At 38.3% G+C, this 15,016-nt stretch overlaps 1 protein-coding gene across 2 annotated transcripts in view; it reads left to right on the top strand.

Moving 5' to 3' along the window:
* Positions 1–15,016, top strand: part of GRIK1 (glutamate ionotropic receptor kainate type subunit 1) — a 171,822-nt gene that overhangs the window by 127,028 nt on the left and 29,778 nt on the right. The gene's annotated exons all lie outside the window — the stretch shown is intronic.

Genomic DNA, 15,016 nt, shown 5'->3' with positions numbered 1-15,016 from the left:
AGCAGTCAGGGTAAAGCAATTTCTTCAGTTCATCTAGATATCAGTCCTTCTATCCCCAATATAGTACACTCAAATCCACATCTCTCTCTCTACCTTCAACAGTTTTCTCTTGCCTTTACACCATTTAGATATCAATTCTTCTATCCTCAATTTAATACACTCAGTTCCACATATCAGTACCTTCAATATCTTTTCTTACCTTTACATCCATTAATTAATGAATCACATATGGAACTCACAAAATAAAGTTCACTTAATCTGAAATTCCAATCAAAATATGTAAATATCATTGTTTCATTCATGTTCTATACTGGATGACACAGGAACAGATGACAAGTAAATGTGTTGTTAGTGGAATTTAATTGGAAAATTAAATCCAAAAATATCCCAGGAGACTCCAGTCTAATATTTCATCTGCACCAACAGGGATAGTGCTCCCAGTACAGCCTGAAGCCTTCCCCATAGCCTAGAGAGCTTCCTGAGGCACCAAAGGAGATTTAAGCTAGAATCAATATAGTTTTAGTGTCAAGTACATTTTGTTGTTCATGTCTTTTAATGACTTACCCAGAGTAATGAAGCTGATGTCAGCCTTGCATATAGAATAAGCTGTAGTAGTTTTATTATCAAATCTCAGATACTGTATCTCCCATGGGGAAAAATATGGATTTTAATAGATCCAGAAACCTTTAGAGATGACAAAAAAACCTTAGAGATCAGAAAGATTCAGACCTTCACATTACTCATGAAAAGAACAAAACCCTCAGAAGCTAAATTATCTGCTCAAAATCATATACTTGGCTTGAAACAGAGATAGACGAGGACCTTCTTGTAAGAGATAATTGTGCCTGTGTGGGTGGGGCCGGGTGGCGCATGGGAGCAGGGAAGGAAAACAACTGCAACCAACATAAACTCTAAAAACGCTTTTGTTGACATTTCACACCCGGATTACCAAAACGAAGTTGCCACCCCAGGACCAAGTGGACTACTCTGACTTGTGGAGAATATTAAAGTAGAGACAAAATATTAAGGGTAAAAAAATGTGAACAGGTCTTGGTATAACAGTTCACAAAAATTGGTATTGTGTATGTGTTTGTGTTAATCACTCAGTTGTGTCCTACTTTCCACGACCCCATGGACTGTAGCTCACCAGGCTCCCATCTATTACTTATGCAGTAAATGTGGTTTAGCAATTACCAACAGTAATAGGCAAACAAATAAAAACTTGTTTTAAGAGTAAACTAGGGGGCATCCCTGGCAATCCAGTGCAATGCCTTCTAATGCAGGGAATGTGGGTTTGATTCCTGGTCAAGGAGCTAAGATACCATATGCCTCAGAACATATATCTATATCTCTCTCTCTCTCTCTCTCTATATATATATATATATATATATATAAAACAGAAGTGATATTTTAATAAATTCAATAAAGTTTTTAAAACATGGTCCACATAAAAAAAATCTTAATAAAAAGAGTATACTATACTCAGAGGTTTATAAAAAACAGAGTAATCTTAAAATGTTAGGATTTTCTTTTCCTGTATTAAAAAAAAATGATGATTTTTAAACACTTTTTTCTTTTTTAAGAAATATGTCATTGATTTAATGAAGATATAAAGTGTGGTGATTGTTTCTTTTTGGGACAAGTGTTGTTTTCAGGACAAATGACTTTAAATATTGGCTTTCCAACTTTCTGAAAGCTTAAATTTTCCTAAAATCAATAGTGTGAAGAAACACAAGCTACCCCCAGCTAGTAATTCATCACAATACTTGTCAGAAACCAGGAAAGTGACCTGCAAGGCATATAGGACCGAGGGGACACTGCTAAAGCAGAACTGAGTATGTCTGAAAAAATGTCTGAAATGACTTATCTCTTTCACCAATATCAAAAAGTTTTAGAGTATTGGGAAAGGGGCAAGTAGAAGCAGAGAAGATTCTACAACTACTATAGTATAGTATAGTATACATAGAGCGTGTGCTCGGTCGTGTCCAACTCTTTGCAACCCCAAGGACTGTAGCCCACCAGCCTCCTCTGTCCATGGGATTTTCCTGGCAAGAATACTGCTTATTAAGATGCACATCATAAATATAAAAAGAGGGAGAGGCTATGCTTTGAAAAAGCCATAGATCTGACTCTGCCACCATCCAATCAATCACTGAATTCACACAGTACCCTTTAACCTTATTTTGATTTGTTTGTGCTCATAAAAAAGTGTTGGTCCCCACGTCAGCTGGCAGGACCCTAGGGTCAACACATTAAGGTATTCTTGGATAGTGCTTTTCATTGAAATAATGCAGCACTAGTCTCACAACTGCTGCTCCCTGGGCATTTTCAGAGCAGGCTCCTGCTTGCTCCCTGGTCCTGAAAATGAGGCCAGGGTAAGTTTCTGGGGTGACTGGCCAAATGAGACAATAAGCATCTCAGGGAGAAACACCGTGATGAGAGTACAAACAATGACAGGGAGACAAGAAGCATGCATTACACACTAGCTCATAGCCACACACTCTGCTCCTAAACACTTTAAATACATTATTTCATTTTATCCTTATAAAGGGCAACTGAGGAAAAAGCTAATATTATCCCCATTGTATGATGAGAAAAATAAGGCATATATATATGCATGCTAAGACACTTAAGTCATATCCACTCTATGCAATGCTATGGACGATAGCCTGACAGTCTCATCTACCATGGGATTCTCCAGGCAAGAATATGGCGGTGCGTTGCCATGCTCTTCTCCAAGGGATCTTCCCAACCCAGGAATCGAACCTAAGTCTCCTGCATTGTAGGCAGATTCTTTACCTTCTGAGCCACTAGTAGGAAAGTAAGTGAGGCATCAGTTCAGTTCACTTCAGTCACTCAGTTCAGTTCAGTCATTCAGTTATGTTCAACTCTTTGCATGGACTGCAGCACACCAGGCCTCCCTATCACCAACTCCAGGAGCTTGCTCAAACTCAAGTTCGTCAAGTAGGTGATGTCAGCCAACCATCTCATCCTCTGTCATCCCTTTCGCCCACCTTCAATCTTTCCTAGCACCAGGGTCTTTTCCAGTGAGTCAGTTCTTCACATCAGGTGGCCAAAGTATTGGAGTTTCAGCTTCAGCATCAGTGCTTCCAGTGAACACCCAGGACTGATCTTCTTTAGAATGGACTGGTTGGATCTCCTTGCAGTCCTAGGGACTCTCAAGAGTCTTCTCCAACACCACAGTTCAAAAGCATCAATTCTTCAGCACTCAGCTTTCTTTATATTCCAACTCTCACATCTATACATGACTACTGGAAAAACCGTAGTTTGACTATATGGGCCTTTGTTGGCAAAGTAATGTCTCTTCTTTTTAATATGCTGTCTAGGTTGGTCACAGCTTTTCTTCCAGGGAGCAAGAGTCTTAATTTCATGGCTGCAGTCACCATCTGCAGTGATTTTGGAGTCTCCCAAAATTAAGTCTCTCACTGTTTCCATTGTTTCCCCATCCATTTGCCATGAAGTAATGATGGAACCAGATGCCATGATCTTAGTTTTCTGAATGTTGAGTTTTAAGCCAATTTTTTCACTCCCCTTTTTCACTTTCATCAAGAGGTTCTTTAGTTTCTCTTCACTTTCTGCCATAAGAGTGATGTCATCTTCTCACCTGAGGTTATTGATATTTCTCCTGGCAATCTTGATTCCACCTTGTGCTTCATCCAGCCCAGCATTTTGCATGATATGTTCTACATATAAGTTAAATAAGAAGGGTGACAATGTACAGCCTTGATGTACACCTTTCCTGATTTGAAACCAGTCTGTTGTTCCATATCCATTTCTAACTATTGCTTCTTGACCTGCATAAAGATTTCTTAAGAGGCAGGTCAAGTGGTTTGGTATTCCCATCTCTTTAAGAATTTTCCAAAGTTTGTTGTGATCCACACACTCAAAGGCTTTGGCGTAATCAATAATGTAGAAGTAGATGTTTCTCTGGAACTCTCCTGCTTTTTTGATGATACAACGGATGTTGGCAATTTGATTGCTGGTTCCTCTGCCTTTTCTAAATACAGCTTGAACATCTGGAAGTTCACCGTTCACATACTGTTGAAGCCTAGCTTGGAGAATTTTGAGCATTACTTTGCTAGTGTGTGAGACGAATGCAATTGTGTGGTAGTTCGAACATTCTTTGGTATTGCCTTTCTTTGGGATTGGGATGAAATGAGGCATAGCTCCATTAAATAACCTGCCACAGATTTATAAAGCTATTGATGGGAGAGCCAGAGTTCAGTCAAACTTCAGAGAGTTCTAGAAGATAAGCATCTTGAGGACAGACAATTGGTCTCTTTTGTTTGTCATTTATATCCTCAGAAACTAAAACAGTACCTGGAACATAATAGATACCTAGTAAAGGATAGTAGACACTCAGAAAATATGTTTTTAATAAATGAGCAAATGCACTGATGAAATCTAAGAGAGATGAATTCTATCAGAGAAAGAAAAAAGAAAAAGAAGGGAGGGATGTGAAGCAGTGTATTTGTGCAGGCTGCTATAACAGAACATCAGACTGGGAAGTTTATAAACAACAGACATTTATTTCTCACAATTCTGGAGGCTGAAAGTCAAGACTGGAGTCCAGAATGGTTAAATGAGGGCTCTCTTTCAGGTTGCAGATTTCATGCTGTGTCCTCCTGTGGTAAAAGGGGCAAAGGTCTTTTAGGATCCTTATAAAATAAGGGCACTAATCACATTCACGGCTCCATCCTCATGACTTAAACACCTCCCCAACACCTCACCTCCTTATGCCATCACCTCGGGGGGTCAGAATTTCAACGTATGGATTTGGGGGGAAAACATTCAGACCATAGCAGGAAGGATACAGAGAGATCCACAGAGGAAGAGAAGCCGTTCTATGTTCCTCGATTTACAAGTTATCTCGTAGCCCAGCAACCCTATTTATCAAGAAGGAATTTATTTGCAAAAAGAGAACAAGGACTAAATCCGATTTAGTTTTCCCCTTGAGGGAGGCAAGCTGTCAGAAAGCTTCAGAGGGATCCACACTCGGGGATTTTAAGCTGGATTATTCTGCAAGGGAAAGAAACATGCCAGCTTTTTAGCTCTCAGGGTAGTTCCACCCTGTCACTGAGTGACAGCAGTTAAAGTCACGAGGACTCAGTTCTGACCTGGCTCTACATTAATGCATCACCTCTGCTGTGCCATTACGGTGTCCCTCCTTCCCTTTCTCTCTTAATCAAAGACAGTATCCTCTCTTCGGTTGTGGAATCAATAAGGAAAGCTTCCTTTACCTGGTCTAGCTTAGCACATTCTGATCTGTTGGGGATGTAATAACTCTTGCCCATATGGATTCCATTCGTACTCAGTCACAAGGAAATTTCTAAGAAGCACTTTTTCATCACACTCAATATCCCCAAAATATCCCTTTGGCACATCCAAATGGTGAAGCCAACTCTTCGCTTTCAAGATGATTCTAAGTTGTTTCACAGCTGAAGAATAGGTAGTTGAAAGCTGAAAAGGATGATGGAAGTTACTAAAATCCATAAGCAAAGTACACTAACTCTTCACTAACTCTTTTGTCTCTGGGACACAAACAGGAGATGCTTTTAGTAGAGGTTCTGCTGGAAAAAGGCTTCCCAGGTGGCACCAGTAGTGAAGAATCTGCCTGCCAATTCAGGAGATGCAGGTGTGATCCCTGGGTCAGGAAGATCCCCTGGAGAAGGACATGGCAACCACTCCAGTATTCTAGCCTGGGAAATCCCATGGACAGAGGAGCCTGAGAGACTACAGTTCATGGGGTTGCAATGAGTAAGACACGACTGAGCACACACACATACCACAACACACACACACACACACACACACACACACACTGCTTAAAAAGTGACCAGAAGTCGCTCACTAAAATTTCCATCCAAAGTCTGACTTTTTATTATTTTTTTTAATCTAGACTGCTATTCTTGCAGACAACCTGCCCTTATATTTCAGATTTGGGATATTTGATTTTCAATGTGGAAAAAAAAAAGCTATTTTTTAAAAATAGCTCAGATGAGGTTTCACTATTCATCATCTGATTTCAGACAAGGCTGAGAGAATAAACTGACATTTATTAATCAAGTGCTGGGTCACGGTATGACTTGTCTAAGACCAGGGAGGCCAAAATCGTTTTCCTTCATAGAACAATCACGGTGATCACCAGGGACTGTATTTACACAAAGAACTGGGGTTAAGTCATAAATTCAAATACATGTATATTCACAAAGTTTTGTAGATGGACACCTCAAGATATCTATATGCTAATGCCCATTAAAATAAAGAACAATTTTAAGTTTTGTGACCAAGGGCATTTAGTTAATGATGCTTATTAAACATTATACTTCCACAGGGTCATTTGCACCTGAGTCTTAAAGACCTTCGCACTGTGGATGATATAATGCCTATTTGATAACAGGGTGTCAGTCACCAGGAGACCAATTACCAGGTCAAAGTTAAAGAAAGGCAGAGGGTTTTATCAACTGTCCAGGGGCTGTCGAAGATGTTTTAGGAGATTCTCCAAGTATAAGGAGACCTTTCATTTGTCCTTGTTGGACAAATCTATCTATTAACTTTAAAATGGAATCTTTTTATAAATCAGTATGTTAATAATTCAGAACTTCAAGAGACTTCATATAAGAAAACTTTTTAAACAAATTCTCTTGTTATTTTCTACTCAGGAGAGTACTAATCGATAATATGATATTAATTATATTGGTCTCTCAGCTCTCTGCTGTTGAATTGCTTGGTCCTTTCAATTGTTTCAAAATCCTGAATGATAGACTTTGCTGCCCTCCCCACTCTCTGAGACCAACTCAGCATCTTAGGAGGTACAAAGAGTGGTCAGTTCAAGATCTATGGATATAACTTGAGAGCAGATTTCCTAAGGCCATTTTCTCTCTTATACACAACAATGTTGAGAACAGTGGCACCCAAATACACTAAGGTACTAATCTTCTCCACATCTCATAAAAAGTAGGACATGTGAAAAATTGCTTTTTCTCCTTGTAATTATTAATTCCATTAATTACCTTTGGACAAATGGAATGGGCCAAACTTTAGTCTCACAGTGACAGTTTAGCAACTCACATCTTTTTCCTAGGTGAAGAAATGATTCTCATGTTAAAATTTGAAGAATCATTTAAGGCCTAAAACAAGGGTTTTTCTCAATGCCTCTTGCAAACTATCATCCAAGAATACTGATTTGGGTTCATTGTTCAGAGATTAGGGATCCCAGCCAGTCTTCTCAGGAGATATAACTAGTATAAAATTAAAACTTAGAGGAGAGCTTTGTTCTGAAGCCAGATATCCTGGGTTCAAATTCTGATATTACTGCTTATTAGCTGTATGTGTACATATGCGCCCAGTTGCTTCAGTCATGTCCAACTCTTTGCGACCCTATGGATTGTAGCCCGCCAGGCTCCTTTGTCCGTGGGATTCTCCAGACAGTACTAGAATGGGTTGCCATGCCCTCCTCTAGAGAATCTTCCTGACCCAGGGATAGAACCTGCATCTCCTGCATTGCAGGCAGATTCTTTACTGCTGAATCACTGGAGAAGCCCCATTAGCTATGTAGCCCTTGGTAAGTTATTAAATCCTCTGTACCTTGAAATATTATTTTAAGAAATACATAACTTAATAGAGGTAGTGTGCTTGTAATACTATTTGCTTTACTTGGCAAATTATAAACAAGACAACTGTTAAATTAAAAAAAGAGAAAAAATGCTAAAGATTATTATAATTATCACCTACAACATCATCACCATTAGCATCCAATTCTTGTTCCTACCTATTAGTTCTACTTTTTCAACTTTCTGAATTAAAGAAAAAACCCTCTCTAGTTTGGTCTTTGTTCAGATTCCTCCCCATCAGTGATCCCTAAGTGGTGTGGCTTCTGGTACTGGACAGAAAAATTCCAGAGAGTGCCAGTGCCCAAATCTCAAAGACTTTCAGAGGCCAAGTCAGAGGAAAAACTTAGTCCTTGGAAGCTTGCTGAGCACATACAGGCGTTTGCAGAAGAACCACTTCCAGATGGTAGATAAGCAGCAGATGGTGAGGCTGCCCTTAGAATTCAGCTGAGAAGAAGAATGAGGCAGTTCAACTCAATTCAGTTCAATTTAGACATTTTTCCAAGATCTCCACTTTGACCAGTACTTGAAGTTGGCACTGTAAGAGATAGGAAAGGGAGGATATAAAGTTTTGCTCAAGGCTGAAAAACCTGAACAGCAATAAAGAGACAAGATGTGCACAGACCTGTTAAATACAATTCAGCATGTGATTAAGTAGCATGCCTTATGCAGACAGGAAGTGGTGTGAACATAGGAAAAGTCCTTGTGAACCCAGAATAGAAAATACTCATGTAAAAAATGACTCTCAGTAAAAGCTGCTGCTAAGCTAAGTCACTTCAGTAGTGTCCGACTCTGTGCGACCCCATAGACTTTTACTCTCAGTAAAAGCTAGCCTTGTAAAAATCGTCTCAGACCCAGGTCAGAGGATTACGCAGATTATATCATGGTTCAGTCTAAAATGACTTAAACAAAATAGATTTTTAAAAAAATCGTAACAGGTTTGTCATTGCTGGCTTTCATGGTCTGGGGACTTTGGACCTGCTGTGGGAATAAGGGAGTCTCTAACCTTTATAATCTTCCAGAGAGTGGCTAGGTACTTTCATTAATTCAAAAGATATTTCAAGAAAGTTACTGCACCAGTGCTGCACCAGTGCATCTGAAGCAATGAGCCATTATGGGCAGACAGGTTTCAGACAGAAATAGTCATGTAACGAAGCACAAAATGAAAGACATTTCACAAACTTCTCTGCAGAGGAAGGAACTCTTCACATAGGAGCTATTAGCTCTTGTTTGAAAGATCCAGCCAATCCTGCCATGAGTGCTCAAACTGCCAAGTACCTATAGTTTAAAAGTGTATTGCTTAGGGAGAAATCCATGAGGTCAATTAAAGTTAACCTGTTTCAGTGCCTGACACATTGCCTGTAAGGGACCAATCTTTAATTCTGGACAGGAGAAAAACATGAAAAATGTTTTAGCAAAGGTGTTTAAATCCCACTGAGGGAAATTGTTAAAGGGAACACATGAATTTTTAAAAACCTAGGAGATTGTGCAAATGTCATAACTTTCTGTCAATTCAAGGTAAGAGCGTAATCAACTGGAATGATCATATTATATATTAATACATTTGAAAGATAGAGGCCCCTCACTATAGTATAAATGCTTTCATCTGAGAATGCTTTCTTCAAAGCGACTTTTGTAAATTAAATCATATTTTTAAAAATCCAGGATAACTTATTATTTAATGAAATAATATATCTAATCATGTGTTAAACTTCCCTAGTGGCTCAGATGGTAAAGAATCTGCCTGCAATGCGAGAGACCAAAGTTCAATCCCTGGGTCTGGAAGGTCCCTTGGAGAAGGGAAAGGTTGCCCACTCCAGTATTCTTGCCTGGAGAATTCCATGGAAAAAGGAGCCTAGTGGACTACAGTCCATGGGGTCACAAAGAGGTGAAGATGACTGAAAAACTTTCACTTCACTTCAATCGTGTGTTAAGGAAAATGATTGCTTTTAAGGCAACGGTTCACCTCTGATACATCTGCTTTACAAGTTTGGATGACTGCATGGCTAATTTCTGCGTCTTTGATTGATTTTTAAGGTTTTTTAATTTTTTAAATTTTATTTTATTGTTTATTTATTTGTGGTTGCACTGGGTCTTTGTTGCTGTGTGGGTTTTCTCTAGTTTGCAGGGAGTAGAGACTACTCCCCACCTGTGGTGCATGGGCCTCTCATTGCAGCAGCTCCTCTTGTTGCGAGCACTGGCTCTAGAGCACAGGCTCAGGAGTTGTGAGCCTAGGCTCAGTTGCTCTACAGCATGAGGAATTCTCCTGGACCAGAGATCGAACCTGTGTCCCCTGCATTGGCGAGTGGATTCTTATCCATTTTACCACCAGCGAAGTCCCATTTTTTTTAAAATCAATGTCAGGGAAGTCCCATTTTTTTTTTTAATCAATGTCTATCTAAAATAAAAGTAAGTCAGAGATGACATTTTGAAATGTAACTGTCTTTGGTATTTTATTTGTTCTATAAGTATGTATTTACCATATTTATAAGACCATTTGTTTACAAGATAACAAAAATCAAATATCAATAATCTATCCTTAGGGTATTTGTGTGAGGTTATGGATATATGTAAAAATTAGTGTATAAATAGGTGTATATATATACACAATCTTTATATATGTTGGCCTGAAGTAGAATTGCAGTTATTCATTCTACTGAATAATGGGATTACACATCTTTACTGTAGAAGCCCTATAACCTGGTTGAAGAAATAATGTGATGTATTTCAGTAAAAATAAAATATTAGAGGGCTAGGTCTATAAAATGCACATACTATCAGTCTTAGGATTGTATTACACTCCACAACTCACCCATATTTTACCTGTAAAATAGTAAAAATAGTAAAATAAAAATAGTAGAAAAAAATAGTAAAAACCCTGCAACTGAAACCAATGAAACTATATGAAATAGAACAATATCTACATTTCTTTTCAGGTTACAACTGTTGCAGTTCCCAAAACACTAATTATTTTTTGTCTAAACAAATATAAGCTGTCTAAATTCATGTAAATTATTTCCATGCATTGTGTGATGACTACACGAATTGCAGCAGCACTGGTTATAATAGAAAGATGCCACAGCTTTTTACTGAAATTATTTTTTTACAAAATGTGTTAATGATGTTAAAATGTCAGCCAAGTCATAATTTTGATGTTCTCTGCGTTAAAACAAATAGTTGATTCCCTATTAGTTAAGAAAACATACCCTAGAGCCAGATTGCTAGGATCAGGTCCTAGTTTCATCAATTCTTTATATGGCATTCTGTTTCCTCATCTGTAAAGGAGAAATAATAATGGTGTCTTTCTCATATGAACACTGTGAAGATTAAATGGATTAATAATGCAAAGTGCTTAGAATCATTTTGGGCACACAGTAAACACTGCATGTGCTGGTTATTATTACTATTTTCAATAGGCAGTTTTTAAGTGCACAGAGACCAATTGTAAATCATTTCCCATTGATTGTTTAACCTGCAAGAATTATGAGAGAAAAAAGAGAAATAAACAAGTCATCAAATGGTAATATAGTTATACTCCCTTATAACAAATTTTAGATGAAAAAAATGCTTATTCTTTGCCAACAACCTTTCATCAGCATCAGAATAGCCATATAATCAGGTTTAATTAGACAAAGTAAATGTATTTAAACCTTGATGCCCCTGTAAGATTAAAAAAAAAAACTAAAGAATTTCAGATTTAATAAATGAGGACTTTTCAGTTTTAGTGATTTTTGATAAGAAGCCCAGAGTACTTTACAAATCTTCTAATTAACCTTTGACATATTCGATGAAATAAAATGCAATCACTGTTTCTTCTTTTTAAACATGTATTATTTAGAGCAATTTAACAGGCTGAGGCTATAGAAGATTTAGAAGTGCAGAAACATCCAAACTGTCATTCAAACGATTTGCTTGGTCTTTTAATATTTATGACAATGTTCCATAAAGCATGCTTTTATTTTTAAGAATTACTAAGATTTGTGTCTTAAAATTTATGTATTAAAAAATAAACTTAATTTAATTACTCTAAAAATACTACTTTCTGACCAAACAGAAAATAAAATATTGCAAAACATAGTATAACAGAGGATGGAATTCAAAAATAAGGGGGAAAGAGACCTTCACTGTGTATTGGCTCTTTAATCAACATGACACCTGGGTGTCACTTCACTATTGCTGAAGTTAGGACCTGCATAAGTAATGTGAAAAGGCTGGTCTGAAGAGTAGAAGCTAGGAGTTGAAAGATCCTTAAGTGAAACTTGTCCAACAGTGAAATTCTCCTTGTAAGTTCCCAGTGGTAGAAAATGCACTATATCCTAGTGCTCAAGCCATCTACAGATAGTTTTAACTGCTAAAAAGGTTATTTCTTAGCCACATTCTGGGTCTTTCTATCTAAGCTCCCCAGTTTTTCAAATGTAGAATAGAAGGCAGTCCCACTTTCTAAATGAGGAAAGAAAACTTGAAATGAAACCAGAAGGGTGCTATTATGTTTTCCACTATTACGCTGGAGCAAACATAGCAGGAGGGGCCCAGAGAAATTTAGAATGTTCCCTATGCCTTTTACTTGACCAAGTCTTCCACCAAGTGACCATCTTACCAAGGAAAATTTCTGTCCTCAATGAGTCACACTCCATGCCAGCTAGATTTCCCTTCTAGCACCTCAGGGAACTCAAGCCAAGATCAACCTTCTACTCCAAACCTACTCCAACCTTAAGGTCATGGTCATGACCCTGAATTAATTAATGACCTTCAGCTATATTTGTTGTTATTGTTCCATCGGTAGGTTGTGTTCAACTCTTTGTGACCCCATGGACTGTAGCCCTTTAGACTCCTCTGCCCATGGGATTTCCTAGGCAAGAATACTGGAGTGGATTGCCATTTCCTTCTCCAGGGCATCTTCCCAACCTAGGGATCCAACTCGTCTCCTGCACTGGCAGGTGGATTCTTTACCACTGAGCCACCAGGGAAGTCCCATCAGCTCTACAGTTCAGTTCAGTTCAGTCGCTCAGTCGTGAGTGGTGCTGATCAAAGTGTGATATGATATGTGTTGATTCAGGAAACATTGTGTTACCAACCTGCAATAAGATTAAAAAACAAAACGAGAATAAGAGTTTAGAAGTGCTGTAGCTCTCAGATATTGTGGTGGCATCAAGAACATAATTAATGGACACTTCTTGAATATAGACCACTTTGAAGTCTGTCAAAATTTAATCTGGTGAGCCACACCTGGTATGAGTGATATGAATCCCTACCTACCATAACACAGTAGGACTCTAGATAGGTCTGTCCTGGAATGAAAACATAGACAGTCCTTCACTGCAGACGATTTGAGAACCACAACTGATTGGGATCAATAACAAGTGTATAGGTTTTCAGTTGAATCTTCTCATCTTTTTCCATGTCCTTCAATACATAAATTCCAAGAAGGACTCCTCCCCAGGTGGTCTATTTCTTATGAATGAACTGATCTTTTACTTTGTTTTGTCCTCAGCTTCCATGCATGCAAGCTAAGTCGCTTCAGTCATGTCTGACTCTGCAACTCTATGGACTGTAGCCCTCCAGGCTCCTCTTTCCATGGGATTCTCCAGGCAAGAATATTGGAGTGGGTTGCCATGCCCCTCTGCAGGGAATATTCTCGACCTAGGGATCAAATCTAAGTCTCTTATGTCTCCTGCATTGTCAGGAAGGTTCTTTACCACTTAGCTCCACCTGGAAAGCCCTCTAGCTTCCATAGACCACACACACACAAAAATCCAATTTTCTACCTATTTACAATATTTATCTTTAATAAAATTTAAATATAAGGGAAAATAGATGTTTCATGGATTTTTTACATGGGGCTAGCTCCTAGTTTGCATTAACATGATACCAAATCACAAATAACCTCAGGGCATTATTCAAGGTCATGAATATATGCTATAGTGTCACAGATAGATCATAAGGTGAAGATCATTCTCAGAAGAATTTAGCAAGACTGACATTCACCTACCCAAAATAAGCATGGAAAGACCATTGAATTAGATTGCAGGGGATTGAAGTTTGGGGCTTCTCTGGTGGCTCAGATGGTAAAGAATCTGCTTGCAATGCAGGAGACTCAGGTTGGTCCCTGGGTCGGGAAGATCCCCTGGTGAAAGGAATGGCAACACATTCCAGTATTCTTGCCTGGAGAATCCCATGGACAGAGGAGCCTGGTGGTCTATAGTCCACAAGACCAAGGAATTGGACATAACTGAGTGACTAATCTCACACTGAGTTCCAGTATTACTTATGGTACATATTAACCAGTTTTGTGACTTTCATGAAGTCTCCAAACCTTCTGTACCAAAATTTCCTCCGCTATGAAAACAGGAGTTTGAATGAGCCAGTATCTGAAGTCTCTTGACAACTTTAAAATTTCATAATTCTAAAAAAAATATTTTCCCTTAAGGAAGTTTCTTGATGGAGGAATAATTTTCCCAGCAGTATATTCCCTGCCGAAAGACAGACTGACCTCTTTGCACTTGCACAAGTAGCTCTTTATTATAAATTTAGCATTATCAGACTCTTCTAGGCTAAAACTACCCAACAAATTAGGCATTGACCCCAACCTCAAAAACACGCTTTTTCATGGTGACACGAACCCTAACTTTCAGATATCTCTGAGTGTGAGGAGTAATTCACACAGGCCTGATCATGACAAAATGATTTCCATAACACACCAGTATCTAGAAGGTACTGTTTATTGAATTGCTATTTGTCTCATGAGACTTTTCTCAAGGGGCTCTTCAAATGCTTAACAACCCAAAATAAAGCCATCTGGCCTCCCTCAACTCATAAAGCTGACAGCATTAACCCAGGTCTTAAACAGATTTAGGAATTGAGTGAGCCCCCAGGAACACTTGAACATGAGTAACCACGCTAGCGTTGAATTCACAGATATTTCATTCATTGCTTATGACCACAAATCATGTTTTAAGCATCTTTACACTCCTGAGATGGTAAGATGATAAGCCCTGTGCCTGCCAAGGAAGTTCTTGTGTGTGTGTGTGTGTGTGTGTGTGTGTGTACCATATACAATGTGTGAGCTAGAGATTGCTCTAAATTATCAGTAATTTCCCTAGTGTCTTTCATCTTTCAAATTAATACAGGGAAGTGCTGATGCAAATGAAGACAAATACAGAAAAAAATGGAGACAATATGGAAATTACAAAACAAAATGTAAACAAATCATGCAACACTTTCAAATAAAAATTTAGTCCTCATTATCTAAAACATAATTGGAATTTAAAGCTAAGTATATACAAAAAAGGCATATAAGAAGACAGTAAGAAGAGTTTTCTGATCTGAATTTCAGTCTGAAAGAGCGTTTGCTCTAAGTTTTCTAGAGAAGATAAGAGTAATCAGCA

The sequence above is a fragment of the Oryx dammah genome, unplaced genomic scaffold (genome assembly GCF_014754425.2).
Source record: "Oryx dammah isolate SB20612 unplaced genomic scaffold, SCBI_Odam_1.1 HiC_scaffold_2, whole genome shotgun sequence".
Lineage (NCBI taxonomy): Eukaryota > Metazoa > Chordata > Mammalia > Artiodactyla > Bovidae > Oryx > Oryx dammah.
This window is presented reverse-complemented; position numbering and strand designations above follow the sequence as displayed.